Source organism: Neolamprologus multifasciatus, chromosome 5 (genome assembly GCF_963576455.1).
Source record: "Neolamprologus multifasciatus chromosome 5, fNeoMul1.2, whole genome shotgun sequence".
NCBI classification, from domain to species: domain Eukaryota; kingdom Metazoa; phylum Chordata; class Actinopteri; order Cichliformes; family Cichlidae; genus Neolamprologus; species Neolamprologus multifasciatus.
Window position 1 is genome coordinate 3,413,349 of NC_140443.1, and position 16,238 is coordinate 3,429,586.

At 40.1% G+C, this 16,238-nt stretch overlaps 2 protein-coding genes across 2 annotated transcripts in view; one reads left to right on the forward strand and one right to left on the reverse strand.

The window, feature by feature from the left end:
* LOC146517808 (odorant receptor 131-2-like) overlaps positions 1–16,238 on the forward strand; it is a 244,355-nt gene that overhangs the window by 95,056 nt on the left and 133,061 nt on the right. The gene's annotated exons all lie outside the window — the stretch shown is intronic.
* Positions 1–16,238, reverse strand: part of LOC146517815 (serine/threonine-protein kinase 4-like) — a 53,736-nt gene that overhangs the window by 15,249 nt on the left and 22,249 nt on the right. The gene's annotated exons all lie outside the window — the stretch shown is intronic.

Consider the following 16,238-nt stretch of genomic DNA (forward strand, 5'->3'; position numbering starts at 1 on the left):
GCGATTAGTCGACTAATCAGATCATCATCCATTGAACGTACAGCGTACAGCTTATTGCACCAGCAGCATCTGCTCTTATATAACTATCATTAGCTTACAGCTTTAAGTGTTTAAGGTCTGTGCTAACTAAAAATAAAGACAAGATGATAGTTTAAATTTTAATGAAATCTGCAGATTGTTTCGGTGAAGTTTAATAAACTCCTTGCTATCTAAAATATAACAGGACACTGGAGTATATTCTTGAGCATCTCACACTTCTGATAATCAGCTGTCTGCTTGATGTTTATTCAGCTGTGTAAAAACTATAACTTTAATCTCAGCCAAACCGATTTACTCAGGAACAAATAAAATACTGAAAAAAGCCAAACAATAACATTTTTAAGTTATCTAAGTGACTTATATATCATATTTAACCTGAGTAGCGAAAGACAGCGGTGGGTTTGAAAACGATTTGCCGGGAGTCCGGTGTTCTCACGGCTCTAGTTAGCCTAGCCCCCGGCTAGCTAACGAGCTAGTGGCTAACAGACGTCTCTGAAAACGTCGGAGCGCTTTTGAAAATATGCGGTGTCTTGATAAACTGAGCAGATATTTGAGGTTTACACAGCTACATTCTCGCCTGAAAATATGTTAAACGTTTATTTTGTGACCCAGAAAGAATAGTAAGAGTAATATTAAAACTAACTAGCTGCCGCCGTTGTTGTAAACTGAGCTGGGCTGCGCTATGGATTCTGGGACACAGCTTCTTCTTCTTCGGGGTTTAACGGCAGCTGGCATCCTTGTACTTGCAGTGCTGCCATCTTCTGTTTCAGTCCGTTATTACACTCTTAAATCCTACTACTTATTCCTGCGTCTTTCAGGATCTTTCAAAGCTTCAAACGAGGCGTCAACTATTAAATCAGTCGTTGACGATTCTGATAGTCGACGTAATCGTGACTAGTCGACTAATCGTGGCAGCCCTATCCATAATGGACTGAAATCTCGACGTAGCTTCAGAGACGCCACACTGAAACACACCAGCAGGACTGCTGAGACCTTTGCTGCTGTTCTTGCAGCGGATGACGGGTTTGCTGGAGTGTTGTTGAATTAAATATTTCTTGGAAAAGGTAAAGTGGGGCTCTGGGAGTTCAAACACGGGGGCTGCTGTGGTTTTACAGCAGTGTTTTAGTGAACTGCAGCGACACTGGCAGCTGTTAAGATATTTCTGTGACTGTAATTTACATATACTCCCCTTTACAGACTGCATCCATTCAGTTTCCCTCCTTATTTAGAAGCTTTGTAAAAGAAGAAGATCCTGCTACAGTCAGTCACATCAGAAATGGAGACAAGCGAGCATTACTGCGTGCTGACAAAGTGCATAATAATTCAAACTAAGGCAGAGCATTTAGATGCACTAAACTTCTTTCTTTTTGCACTTAGTTTAAAACAATCATTCACTTTACATCAAACTCCATACCGATACCTCCACTGCAGAAATGTATTCATCCAGAGCTTTAGTCAAACACTGAACCAAAAACTGGGTGCAAACACAAACGTCAGCAAGCATCTGCTCAAAGATCCCTGAGTGGATCCATCACCCACAGTCACAGGTTACTGCACTCTAGCCTCAGCATGAACGTGGAGGCATAAAGAGGATTTTCCTTCAGGGATCAATGAAGTGTTCCATTATTAAGGCAGCAATAAGCAAGGAACAAGATTATCATAATATATGTGCATTAAAGTGATAGCAGTAAGTGACTTGCTCAGGTACTGATGGCTTTACAGCTTTTAAAACTCTGTCAGCGGAAAAAAGATGGCAGAGGCTTTAATGTAACACTATTGAACCAGATAGAGAGAAGAGAGCACCTCCAGACTTTAATGCATGTTACAGGAAGTGCACGGCATGTGATGGAGCCCATTAAAAAAGCTAATCACTTAGCAAGTCTTAAAATATTTCATCTAACGAGTGCTAAATTAATAATAAATGGTGGGGTTTGGAAACTGGATGTTAGGAAAAGGCAAACAAACAACACCCACGGTTGTGTGTCTGTGTTTTGGAGCGAAGTTTAGGGGTATTTTAGATTTTAGATTTGCCTCAAGTGTTGATTAGCATCTTGTTTCTTTCAAAGCTTGAACTGTCTCACTGACATGTCAACAACAACAACAACAACAACAAAACAAAACCCAAAAACAAACAAAAAACAATAGCAGCTGTCTATTGTTGACAATATATATCAAATATATCAAAGTATAAAACCCAGACAAATGTGACAGTAAACAGAACAACAGCAGGATCTTCAGAAACACTTGAGGTGATAGCAGGAAACACCTCACGCTTCGATGCCTTTTTCTTTTGTTTTTGGTGCTCATTACAGACTTTCTCCAAAATACATTTACATTTTAGATGACTTCAGTGTAGACTTTTTAAAAAGACCTCATCATTTCCAAATTATTTCCATTGCTGTAATGAAAACAATGTTAGCTTGTACTTTTAACGAACCTAACAAAACCTGCCCCGGAGACCAGGATGTAGATGATGAGTAAGTAAGACTTTACAATGTGGTGTATCTGTACAGGAATGCCCAGACCTCTACATCGGAGAGACCAAACAGCCACTTCACAAGCGCATGGCACAACACAGAAGAGCCACCTCCACAGGACAAGACTCAGCAGTCCATCTGCATCTAAAGGTCAAAGGTCACTCTTTCGAGGATGCCAATGTTCACATTTTGGACAGAGAGGACAGATGGTTTGAAAGAGGAGTGAAAGAAGCATCTATGTCCACTGTGAGCGACCATCTTTGAACAGAGGCGGTGGTTTACGACACCAACTCTCTGCCATCTATAATCCAGTTTTGAGATCCCTCCCCAGACGCCTTAACGCCCACTCACATCCTGGGCCATCTGACCTCAGGAATTCGCATGATAAGGTGGGGCCAGGTTTCACAATGAACTCACCCGAAACTCTGGCTGATTGGGACCCACACCCAGTTTCACACCTTGGCTCAGGCGATTAGAGGATCATCAGGGGGTCCTTTTGTCCCTCTGTGGGGGGACACTCCCACTAGGTTTATATCTGGGACTCTCCACCATTTGACCTTAGAACTGAAGAAGCTTCTCGGATGAAGGTGAAACGTCTTCAAGCAACTTAAAGAAGTCCAGACGCTTTTCTTTGAAAGCTCCTTTGACTACGATGACCTGGATGACTGAGAACCTTCACAGACTTGATAAGTAATATGGCTGAATGTTGTTATAATTACATTGACCAGTTGGAAGTAATTATACATTATACACACTGTGTTTTACCTGTGTGCTTTTGAGTGCACGTGTATGGAAAAGTCAGCAGCTACATGGACAATTCCAGAGAGGAGTTACTGACACACTTTCTGGTTCACTGAATAAAAATGTCCACACTGTCAATTTTACCCAAGCAAGAGGAAATCAGCGAGTTGTTGTTGAGCGTTTGATTCATGGCTTTAATAAGCTCCTGCGGTCTTTACGCACCTACATTATGCACAGATCGCAGCGTGATCAGATAGCACCGCTCTGCTGTGATAACAGGGATCGTTTCTACTAATAATTCTCTACTTTTTAAAAACGCTCCATCAGGTTGACCCTTAAAAAGCTCTTTATGTAAGAAGTTATTCACAGATTTATAACAGCGCTCGACTTACTGAGCCTTTCCTTTTAGACGCGCTGGAAACTCTGATGTCATAGTAGGAGAGCTGGTTAGTGTGTGTGCGCTCACTTAAATAAATTTATGGACAGCAATTTATTTATTTTTAAATGGGCAAGTAATAACTGGGATATGCTGACTGTGACTCAGGCTTGTTTAATGCTGTAATGGCTGAAGAAATATGTTGATTTTTAACCAGGTGGTTGTGCAGCTTTACGTCACACAGGCTAAAGGTGTTACTGATGTCATACTAAGACTTTATTTCCTCATATTAATTATCTAAAGTGATTCAAATCTGTTGTTTACTCCCTTTACTGTTTACGGTCAGACACACACTTACTCATTTTTCTAGGTGCAGACCAAATAATTACTATAATACATGAAATGTGTCTGCATGACTCCTGACTGTGCAGCAACCAAACTACAGCAGGTGTGCAGCTACACCGCAGAACTCAGAAGTAGGGCTGGGCGATATGGCCTAAAATTCATATCGCGATATAATTTGAAGCATGTGTGGTAACGATATATAATCACGATATATTCTTTTCTTCTGTATAATGTATTTTCAACACTATAAGGCACACTTAAAATCCTTTAATTTTCTCAACTTTGGTAAGCTGCACTGCTTGATGGATTGTCAGAACATTACGGCTGCCGTAGTGAGGAGCTTCGCGGAGTAATCTGGGTCCAAAACTCCGTCCACTTCAGGTCCCAAAGTCAAACGAACACTAAGAGTTAAAAACGGTCTAAATTCTTTCATCTTTAATAAAATCATCAGCGTTGTTGCTTTACCAGGTGTAACAATTACGTTTAACATCCAGGCATCCATGAAAACAGAATTTATTAAATTTAACGGAGTTAAAGTTAACAGGAAGTTAGCTCGCTAGTTTCCACCTAAACGAATTAAAACGTACAGCTCTGCTATCACTTCCAACATAAATGAAGACAGAAAACTAAACAGCAGTGACGTTTGCAGGGTTACTGAAGTTGGACTACCTGGTATATAATGTTGTGCTACGTGATTGCTAGCGACACAGCTATGTTAGCATAACATTAGCACAGTGAAGCTGGAGGATGAACGCCAACTTTTTTCCACTCGATAAAAGTTAACGTGAGGGATTCTGGTGGTCAGGGACAAATGCAATCGCATAGCAGGATGCTATACACGGGCCAAACTTCAGTCAGGAGAACAACTGAGATCATTCATCCACAATACGAGGTTAGTTATTAATATACTGCAACAACATGGGAACAGAGCAGCTGCGAGAGAATTCAACATTAATGAATCAATGTTAGGGAAGTGGAGGAAGGACGGTTTTTGGCTTTCCCCATATTTCAAAAGTGCTTCATCTCTTTGCTATGACTGTCGCCCGGCATAATTTGCAGATGATAATGGTTTTAGCCACTGCGATGCTTTCGACCAAAACAGGCGCAGCTTGATGACATCATCAACATGCGCTATCGCGATAGAGCGGTATAGTCAAAATCTCTATCGTTGGCCAAATTTATATCGTTTCTATCGTATATCGTTTATATCGCCCACCCCTACTCAGAAGGTTCTCATCTACATGACATATGATATATCATCACCTCACCCAGCAATGGGCTAAAATGATTGTTTTTAGCAAATAAACATATATCATTTCTTTCTTTTGTTTTTTCAATGTAAATAAGTATATGCCAATTATTCCACCAACACAGAAAGCAGTACTGCAGCACGGGCATGTATTAGTACTTCTAAATCAATACAGTCACAACATGTTGGAAGATTGTATCGATTACTTTAAGAGGTAATTATAGATTTCTATGAAAACTGTTACCAAACGCTGTTTTCCAGTGTAGACGTGATAAACTTGTTGTTTTTCATCCATTTTCAGAATTTTTTGAAAGGACTCTACTAGTGGGAACAGAAAATAGTTTAAAACTGAATTAATAAAAACTGTGACTCTTCTCTTAATGTTCTCAAGAAAACATCACTATCTTAGATAAAGGTGTCAGATTCTGATCTGGGTGAGATATTTAAGCTCTTATTGCATTTATTTCCAAGCGCGTCTGTCTCCTTATCACTCAAATGCAACAATGAAGACGGGAAAACTTGTTTTTGTCAGAAACAGAAAGGCATCCGGCGATTACCTCCACGTCCACTCAAAGTGTTTTCCTTTCTTCGTAATGGTGACTAATGGCTAACATCGCATCAATAATCTCACTTGGGGCTCCACAGTTTGTTTTCATTCAAGCACAAAATCAATTTAAAGTCTAGTGTCCCCCCCTGAAAAGAATTAATGAATGTTCTTCTTCATTTGTGCTGCCGGGTGCCTTCTCTCCCAGATGAAGTTGCCAAGGGCACACACAAAGTCATTGTTTAAGAAAGCTAACCACAGCTACCGACAGCTACCCGTGAGCATGTTGGGGAAAAAACCTCTCCTGATAAGGAATTTTTCAGCATAATGCAGTTCCTCTGAGACCTTTACTCACCGGAGCTGCAGAATGCAACAGGTCTGTATTTAAAATTGAATTGAATCTTCACACAGTTGTTCTAATTTCCACGAGCGAAGCCTCGGTCTGTTCAAAACCAGCCAGCACTGCACTCGTAGTGTCACAGTTTCACTAAAGTAACATGAAAGCAAACGAAGCATCAGTGATCCAATCCTACACAACGAGGAACAAACACAAAATGAACTACTAATGTTGGCTAACATCGATTAGCTTCCTCCAAACCCAAGTGTTCAACATAAAACCAATGCTCCACGTGTGAGTGGACAGAAGGCTTTTATTGTGATGCATTTTCAGGCATGCAGCTGGATGTAGTGGAGGGGGGGGGCAGCCTTTATTTAAAGACTTTTACTTCACTATTGGTTTTCTATTAGAGGAAACACTTTAATCAGATGACAAAAGGTCAGATCCATAAAAATCAATGAGCTAATGTTACTTTGATCCTAGTTTGTTATCTAGTGCTTGGCATCTCCTGTTTGGTAACCTGAGGAATTATCTGACTGGACAAAGACTTTTTCCAGCTGTGCACCACATTCCTGTAAATGGACATGCTGCTTGTAATGTGGGAGGAAGTATTTTACAAAGCATTCTTTATGTTTTAGACCTTTACTGTTTAGGACAACGTTGGTCCAACTAGTGGACAATCTCAGCTCTTACTCTGAAAGTTCAGTCGCTGCTGTAAAGCTACACCTGGACCTTCCTGTCAGGTGTTTCCATACCACCTGGCTCACTGGCTGGCCACTCTTATTGCATGTTTATGGTAATATGTCTCATTTACAAGGTGACGGGGGGAGAAATGCCTCTGCAATTACTAAAAGATGACGATCTTTATTGTAAGTAAACAAAAAGATTATTCCCAGTAGGGCTGTGCGATATGACCAAAATCTCATATGCTGATATTAAGACGTCCGATAACGATATAAATCACAAAAATGTAACATTTTCTGTCAATTCTGTGAATCTCGGGCAGCTTGTCTTGCGTGAAGTGTTTCCAGCTGGGCGTCATGTAGCTGGAGTCGAGTGTTTTAACTGATGCATGAAACGATACATTTTTAGACATGTTGTAACAGCCGCCGTTTTCTTTGTGAGTATTTATTACACGGCGTGCTGCGGGGAAAAGCCTGTTCTAACGTTTGAGTCTAAAGTTTATTTTTTTAGCACCTGGCGGCTCTTTTTGCTTCTCATCTGTAAATTCTCTGCATCTTTCACGTGATTCAGTTTATTTTGAAAAGTCTCAACAGGATCTTGAGCTTTATTGTGAAAGATTTATGTGGAAAATAAACAAGCGGACACGCCGTGGTTTTACCGTCGTTGTTGCTAACGACAACGCATAAAACAAGCACTTGTCCGTCTGTAGTGTGGTTATATTAAATATAAGAGAAAGAGAGAACTTTAAGAAATTAATATAACCACTACAGTGACCATCAAAACGATGAAAAAATGTTGCCGTAAACAGTTTATTTTGCGACACCACGAAACAAACGATAGCGTGAAATGAAACGATAGATGTTTTTATATCGTCATCAGATATATATCGTTATATCAAACAGCCCTAATTCCCAGTTACTCTCCAAAAAGTTGATTCTGTTCATCTGGACGTAGCGTTTTGTGGGAGAAACGTCCACTGAAGAAGTCACTTGGATGAGTGACAAAACGTTTCTGCCACAAAACGCTACGTCCAGATGAACAGAATCAACTTTTTGGAGATTTACTTTCCTGGATGATTGAGAATGCATCAACACATTCCCAGTTACTGTGTTAGGAAAAGTCTGTTTTCCCAAACTCCTTCAGGTTATCTCTCAGATGTGTAATTCCATTCAAACGCTCACTCAACTTAAGCTTAAAACAGCAAACTCCCGAAAAACCACAAAGACATGACGAGTGTTAGACTGCCAGTATTTAAATGTGAGGTTTTCAAACACGATTTTTCACTTTCAAAACTGCAGCCGGAGACGAGAAAAACAAAAATCACACTTGATCTGTGGTCCATCTTTTATGCAGCTGTCCATGTTTGAATGTTTTATAACACCCATTACCCTTACACTTTAACTAAACCACTTTTTTGAGGAGATACTCGCACCTAACCTGACCCACACTGTGATCCACATCACAGCCTTTTAAATGGCTGAGAGAAACATCAATAATTGATTAAACTGATGACGACACTGGCAGCAAAACAAGAAGATTTACTTTAATTATCCCATATTTGGAAAAGAATTTTGTTAACAGTTGAAACAACAGTAAAATATAAAGTTTATGCATAATGTAGAGATAAAAGTTAATGAATTCTTTTATTTGATCTTTCTCAGCCTGCAAGTCAATTTTCTCTCATATTTGTTTGTTCAGCAGACACAGGAAACTTATAACGAGAGCTGAGCGACAGCAAAAGTCATGACTGGCTTTGTGAGTAATTAATTTGACCAGAGCCGCCGCACCCAGACTCCACACGTCCATCACCTTTAATGAAAAGATTCTTGTGACATTTAGATCTTCCATTTATTTTCTACTTTCTGGCAGCAGATGCTGTAGACTGCAGCGGGGGGGAAAAATGGGGACACTCTGATCTCTTTTTTCCCTTTACTGGAAGCAACAGCCACCAGAATATTTCATACCAATTGAGCAGCCGATTGAGACGTTAAATCTAACTGCTGCACAGACACTGAGCGGCTTGGAGAGGCAGCCTGACTGCCCTCAGCTGATGAGGCCTGTACCAAAAAGACAAAAATAAAAGAGTAGAAGAAAAGCATTCTGCCATTACCGTTTGTCACCCACTGACAAGCCCATTATTCTGTCCTCCCTGCTCTGCCACTGATCTGCTTTACTGTCTGCTGGGTCTTTTCTGACCAATTACATCATCACTGCAGTCGCATCACTGCAGGAAGTCGACGTGGTGGCGTTTACTTTGAATTAAAAAGTATAAATAGTGGCCTGCTTTTTATTTTTGTAGAACTTTGTATAAGTTTAACGGTTTAAAGTAAAAAATTTGGTTATTTTAAGCAACTTTATTTCCTGGATTCTATGCATTTAAAAACAAACAAACAATGGTCTATTGCTCATCCTGGGCCGTTTGATCTCAGTAAATCAGATAACAGGGTGTGGCAAGGTCTCACTATGGGTTCACCCAAAACCTTGGCTGAGAGTGACTCGTTAAGTAGAGGATCAATAGGGGGTCCATGACCCTATTGGGGACACTCCCAATCTGGGACTCTCCACCAGACGCTCTCAGTACTGAAGAAACTTCTCGGATGAAACGTCTTCAAGAAACTTAAAGAAGTCCAGACGCTTTTCTTTCCAAGCTCCTTAGACTACGATGATCTGGATGACTGAGAACCTTCACAGACAACCCAAAGTTCCTTTTCTAAATCTGCTTACTTGTATATAAAGAAAATTACAAGAAGGCACCAGGTCACAATTCAACATTGGAATAGAATTAGGCTCTGTGGCTTACTGTAACTACTCTCAGCTTTTCTGTTTTTTGTCTCCAATGACTTGGGAGTTCTGTCTGCCTGTGTCCCTTTTCTTTGGGGGAGTGACCCGCCTGTTCAGAACCAGTAAACTTAACCCTTTAAAACCGATCAGAGCAGCACGCTCCGTTTTGCGTAACTATTTTTAAATCCCGGTAGCTCTGCAACCACGTGAGCTAGCGCAGTAATTTTTTTTGCATATGAAACTGGAGGAGTTGTACTTACATCTTATGCCATCAGCTTGTCCTCGGTCACAGTTTCCTTCCACATATAGCTTTGCAAAAACTGCATAAAAAGCGCTTGCAGCAACAAAAACATAATATTCCAGAAACACGCTTTGTTGATCCGATCAGCTGTTCATAACACTTCCTACGTCCATCAGCATGAACTATCGCATGTCCGCCATGACCTGCCCGAAACCGGAAGTGACGTCATTTTGCAGAAATGTAGTTTTTTACCATCAGGGCCTCATGAGCCTATACTGGTGTTTTTAAAAGTTATGTTTGACTTTATGACTTTCTGTGTGGTTTCTGGGATGCTTAGGACTCATATTGCACTGCTGGAAATAGTTTATTTTGATGCATATGCTGCTTTTTTGCAAATTTGCACTATAATATTTTTTGTTTTTCCTGCAGTATATAAAAATTGGTGTATTTCAAAAATAAAACTATGAAGACACTCAAAATAAATTTCCTGTGGTGGGAAACTATTTTGTGCAACTTTTTTGTATTTACAGTTTTGAGGGATAAGCCTCTTAAATTTCTCTAACTAGAAATATATGTTAAAAAAACAAAAACGATTTTCAATTTTTTTGTAGTTTATTGCACTTTGTTGCAATTTATGTAATTACTATGCACTTAATGCAGACATATTATTACAATTTAGGCTGTAATGGTTGTATTGATGTATAGCAACTTGAAATGCTCCCAAAAATGGCTCCACAGCATGTAAAAATATAATATAAGCTCTGGCGGACTTGGTTCTATGGTAGGTCTTAAAGGGTTAATAACCTCAGACAAGTTTATGCTCAAGTTTGAAACTTTTTCCATATCTAAAACATGTCACATTAGGGTTGTGCAAATGGATGATGATTACGGGGACTGATAAAGGTCAGAGCGATCACCAAAAGCTCATTACTCAAATACTGTTTTCCTACTCCATCCATATGAAATTCATATCAGCCTACAGACAATATGCTTTTCTACAGTTTCATGCCATCAAGTCTGAGCATGCACAACAGTTAACAGAAGCTTTTGTTTAGGAGAAGAAACCAGCATCACAAACACCTTCTGCTGGCGTAGCCGGCGATCCGTATGGACATATGTCACATATATCCATGTTTTGCGGTGTTGGATCATTAGAATTAACAGCAAAGGCTGCAGTCTTTAACCTACAAGTTTAGGAAAATACAGTTTCAATTTAAAGCCAAGGAAGTGCGTTCTACAACTTTCCACAACAAAATTAAACTTTAATAACATAAAGAGCTGTGAGAGATGAGCAGGTTTAAAAAGCTCTTCTGTCTTTTTAACGAGGATCCGTAAAGGTGGAGGAAAATGCACTGCCCTACTTAAGAGTACAGAGTTTACTGTGCGATGGCTGTGAGTTGCTATATTAGAAAATGTTAGAGACATTAGAGAACACTGTCACAGCTCAGAGTTAGAAAACTCTATTTAAATAATTGAATGGCGCAGACTACATCCACTTCAGACGACAAATGGAAAGCCTGAATCGGTCTCGGATCACACTGCCAGACACTCTGCATGTTTGCATGAGAGACAGAGGGAAAGAGACCAATGTCAGAATTCTCACATGTTCCCATTTTGTGTCCCTGCATTATGGTCAAAGAGCACAGACTACATCTTTATAGCTTCATACTTGTCTCATTGAGAAATATCAAAGGAGATTAAGGTGACTTTCTGACATAAAATCAGAGCCTGTGGTCAGAATATTAGTTGCAATAAATGCGTTGCACTTGCACGCCTCCTCCAACCTGCTAATTTAAAGTCAACATCATCTCTGCCTGTACTGTAGAGCAGACTTGGGAGGAATTTATTGAAATGTCTGTCAACTAAATCTACCTCGAATATCGATGGTCCTGCAAAGAGCTCCTAAAACAGGGAGGTTTTATGTGTAGAGATTAGAGATGGACCGATCCGATATTACGTATCGGTATCGGTCCGAGACTGACTCAAATTACTGGATTGGATATCGGCGAGAAATAAAAAATGTAATCCGATCCATTAAATATCAAAAAAGCACCTCACAAAACTTGCGACACGGCGTAACTCGGCTCATAACCGCAGCACGTTGCAGCAGTATGCATCACGTGATAGAGAGGCTGTGTGTATTTGTAGCCTTGCTAGCAAACCAGCATTTCGTCTCTGAGGAAGTTTTCCCAGAGAGAAGTAAAGCAAGTGTGTAAGTTCATCTCTGAATGTTTGTAAAGCATTCCAGCGTTAAGCTTAACAACCGATATATGGAGCGACTGCCTCTCTCTCTCTCTCTCTCTCCTGCTGCTACTTCAATCATGAAACTGATCAATGATCAGCTGATCGGCTTTTCTGTCGCAAGTCCGTCTCTCTTCTTAGTTTTTGGCCCACTTTGCACCAGAAAGAGGAAACCAGCTGCACATTTAAGCTTGATAAGCTGTTGTTAGAATTTATTTAATATTACTTTCTACACCAGGATCTTTTTCTACGCAGCTGACGGCTGGTAACTGTGCAGGGGCGGATCTAGCAAAGTTTAGCCAGGGGGGCCGATAGGGCATGAACAGGGAAAAGGGGGCACAAAGACATACTTTTCTTTCTTATTCTCATTTAAAATGTCGAGCTTTTAATAAATAATTATCTGACTCTTAGACCCAAAGTTTTAATCTGATGTAAAATGTATAGAAGTCCATTACTGTATATAGTAACTGTTAAGTCTAATATACCCTAGTAAGCTGTAGTACTTTTTCCTTTGGGAAGATACCATCTGTGCAGTCTGCAGTTCTGTTGAAGAAAGATGTTGAATCTATTTAATTATTCTTGAAAAATAATTTATTTCTGTGCATTTTTTTCCCCCTGCATCAAATTAAATTTGATTACATCGATTAAGCATCATGAGCTGGAGGGTGGTTCTCTATTTTTTTTTTGCTGGGAGTTTGCAACCCTATTAGTTAGGTTGCTTAATATTTACACTAAGTACTCTTTAAAATACCAGAATAGGGAGGATGGAGCAGGTTTAAGTTTATTAGATTGATCAGTGTTGCTGAACTATGAAATATTTTGGGCGCAGTGTATTTTTTACATACAGGTTTAACAGAATAGCTTTAGTGTTGTTATTTATTTAAACTTGAGTATAAAGTTATACAAAAAGCAGCAAGATATTAAAAAAACGTTTTATTGATTAAAAAAAACACTATATCGGATTCATATCGGTATCGGCAGATATCCAAATTTATGATGTTGGTATCGGACATAAAAAAGTGGTATCGTGCCATCTCTAGTACAGATGTGTCCATAATCACCACTTACAAGATGAGTGCCAGGGATTAATGCACTAACTCAGTATCTGATCACATCTGAAACACAATCTCCTCTGAAATAACGTCGTCTCCTGCTCCTCAGTTACTGTGTGAATAATGGACAGAAAAGTGTCTCTGCAGGACAATAAAACGGCTCGGTGAATCTCACCTTTGGCTTTATCATTTTATCTCAATATTATACAATTTGTGTGACCTTGGTCCACCAAAATCCTCTTCTGGGTCACATTTTGTCCAGTTAGATCGTAAAAATTGCAATATTTCTACCCGTTTATCCATTTAAATGTAGATCTGGCTGAAGCTCTACGAGGTTTTCTGTCCCGTCCAGTTTTCAGGAGATGAATTTCTAATCCGGATTCTAGTCAGACACAGTTAAGGGCTAATTGCTGCAAATTAAAATTCCTTTTATTTTTCAGTAGCATTAGGGAGGATCAATAACTGATCTAATATCTCATCTTGATCGTCAGGGTCCCTTCAGCATCAGACCACAGTCATTAGTTTGGGACACACACAGACACCCGCACACATCTCGCGCGCACACACACACAAACACACAACTGAAGGACACTGGAGTTGTAATGTAATTATGAATTCGAAATGTTCCAGTGTTAATGCAGTTTAAACCGCTGCCTGTGGAGATCCATGCTAACCTGATATCAGGACGTCTGACCGGAGACTTTGAGTGTGTGTGTGTGTGTGTGTGTGTGTGTGTGTGTGGTTATGAGCATGTGTGATGGAGACTCAATAAATTCACAGTGGCGTTGTGGTAGTGTACGTCTGTACGTCTGCAGGACGACTGCGTGTTCACGTCTTCTGTGCTCATGAGGTCTCATATGTGTGGTGTCTCGCATTAACAGTGACTGTGAGCATCAGTGTGTCAGTCCAATAAAGCCTGTTACTCTAAGTCTTAGGGCTGTTCGATATAACGATATATATCTGATGACGATATAAAAACGTCTATCGTTTCATTTTACGCTATCGTTTGTTTCGTGGTGTCGCAAAATAAACTGTTTACGGCAATATTTTTTCACCGTTTTGATGGTCACTGTAGTGGCTATATTAATTTATTAAAGTTCTCTCTTTCTATTATATTTAATATAACCACACTACAGATGGACAAGTGCCTGTTATGTGTTGTGGTTAGCAACAACGACGGTAACAGCATCGCGTGTCCACTTGTTTATGTTCCACATAAACCTTTCACAATAAAGCTCAAGATCCTGTTGAGACTTTTCAAAATAAACTGAATCACGTGAAAGAGCAGATTATTTACGGATGAGAAGTAAAAAAGAGCCGCCAGGTGCTAAAAAATAAACCTTAGACTCAAACGTTAGAACAGGCTTTTCCCCGTAATAAATACTCCAAAGAAAACGGCGCCGTTACAACTTATGTCTAAAAATGTATCGTTTCATGCATCGGTTAAAACACTCGACTCCAGCTACATGACGCGCAGCTGGAAACACTTCACGCAAGTCGAGCTTCCCGAGATTCACAGAATTTACAGAAAATGTTACATTTTTGTGATTTATATCGTTATCGGGACGATAGATGTCTTATATCGGGATATGAGATTTTGGTCATATCACACAGCCCTACTAAGTCTTCAACAGTTAAGCCCTCAAAATAATTCAAATTACACCTGGAAGTCGACTTCTGGAGTCATAGTAAACAGCATGTGGTGGACAGCGTTGTTTATGATGAAACAGCCAACCATGCAGTTACTGTGTGGGTCAAATATAGACAGTTTATTTCTGTAATTACGTGTGGTTGGCAGTCAGAGCAGTTCCAGTTTCATGAGAAGCTTGTGCAAAAATACCAGCAGTAAAAATCTATTTCCCTTTTGAACGTCAGTTAAATTCTCTGCACAAACAGCCCCTCGCTTTTATTCGTCCATCCATTTTCTTCCACCTGGAGGCCAATTTCATTCACACCTATGGACAATTTAGAAACACCAACATGCATGACAGTGGGGGGAAGTCAGAGTCCCCATGCAGGTATACAGGCCCACGGCAGGCCGGGGGATTCAAACCAAAGACCTCCTTGTTGTGACACGACTGCACACATTTACCTCTTGCAAACAGATAATGTTAATTTGGTAGTCGTCTTTGCTCTTGACACGAGCTGAGATGATAGAGATGAGTTGCTGTAAGTGAGTTTGGGCTTTTATAGAGCAGTGAAATGCAAAAAATAAAAACTATTCAAGTCATTTAACCTGAGATCCATCAACATTACACTGCCTTTTATTTCTTTTCCTGTTGTAGGAGGTCAGAGTCTGGACTGAGATGGCTCACAGACTCGCTTTGGCCTTTGGGTTGTATGTCGCTCATGTGAGTATATCTGAATCTAAACATTTCTCCACAGATGGTTCCAGATTACTCAGATCAGGGCGCTGGAGAATTACAAACTGGTCCAGTGAGCACCTGAATGCTGCCAGTTTGTGTCAGTGGTAGTAAATGTGGCTCCCCTGGTTTGAAAGTAACTCTCATTAGATGAAGTGTAGGAGTTGTGATATTTGCCCACGAACTTCCACAGTAGCTTTATTTTCATCAGAGCGTATTCTGGCTGCACATTACTGGAGTCACGCAGAGCTAAAGCAAATATACACTCACGCACACGTCGAGCGTCAGCGTGCTCAGTGTCTCATTGGGTTAATTCTTTGCGTATAAAAACAAACATAAAACACGCCCACAGACCGCCAGCACTCATCAACTCAGTCCAACTCTTATTGAGAATCTGTTCCAAAGCGCCAAATACAGCCAACGCTTCAGCTCCCACACAGTCGACAGACGCCAACAGACCGACGCAGCACCAACACATCCCTGAAAGACACTCCAGCAGGTCTGATCTTATTCATCTTTTTGTTCTAACTCTTTGCCCTCTGCTTTTGTTTCTCTCAGGTGAACTGAGTCTGGTCCCTCAGGTTAGTTAATAAAGGTTACAGCAAAGCTTTTGGGGGAGCGCACAGGCAATGCTTGAATGGCTTAAGGTTTATTCAAAGGTAACTGAAACAAAAACAAACAGAAACAGCCGTCAAATCAGACGAGAAGAAGAGAAAAATTTGTGATTTTCCCCTAAAAGTTACACATTTATTAAACATGCCGCTTCAC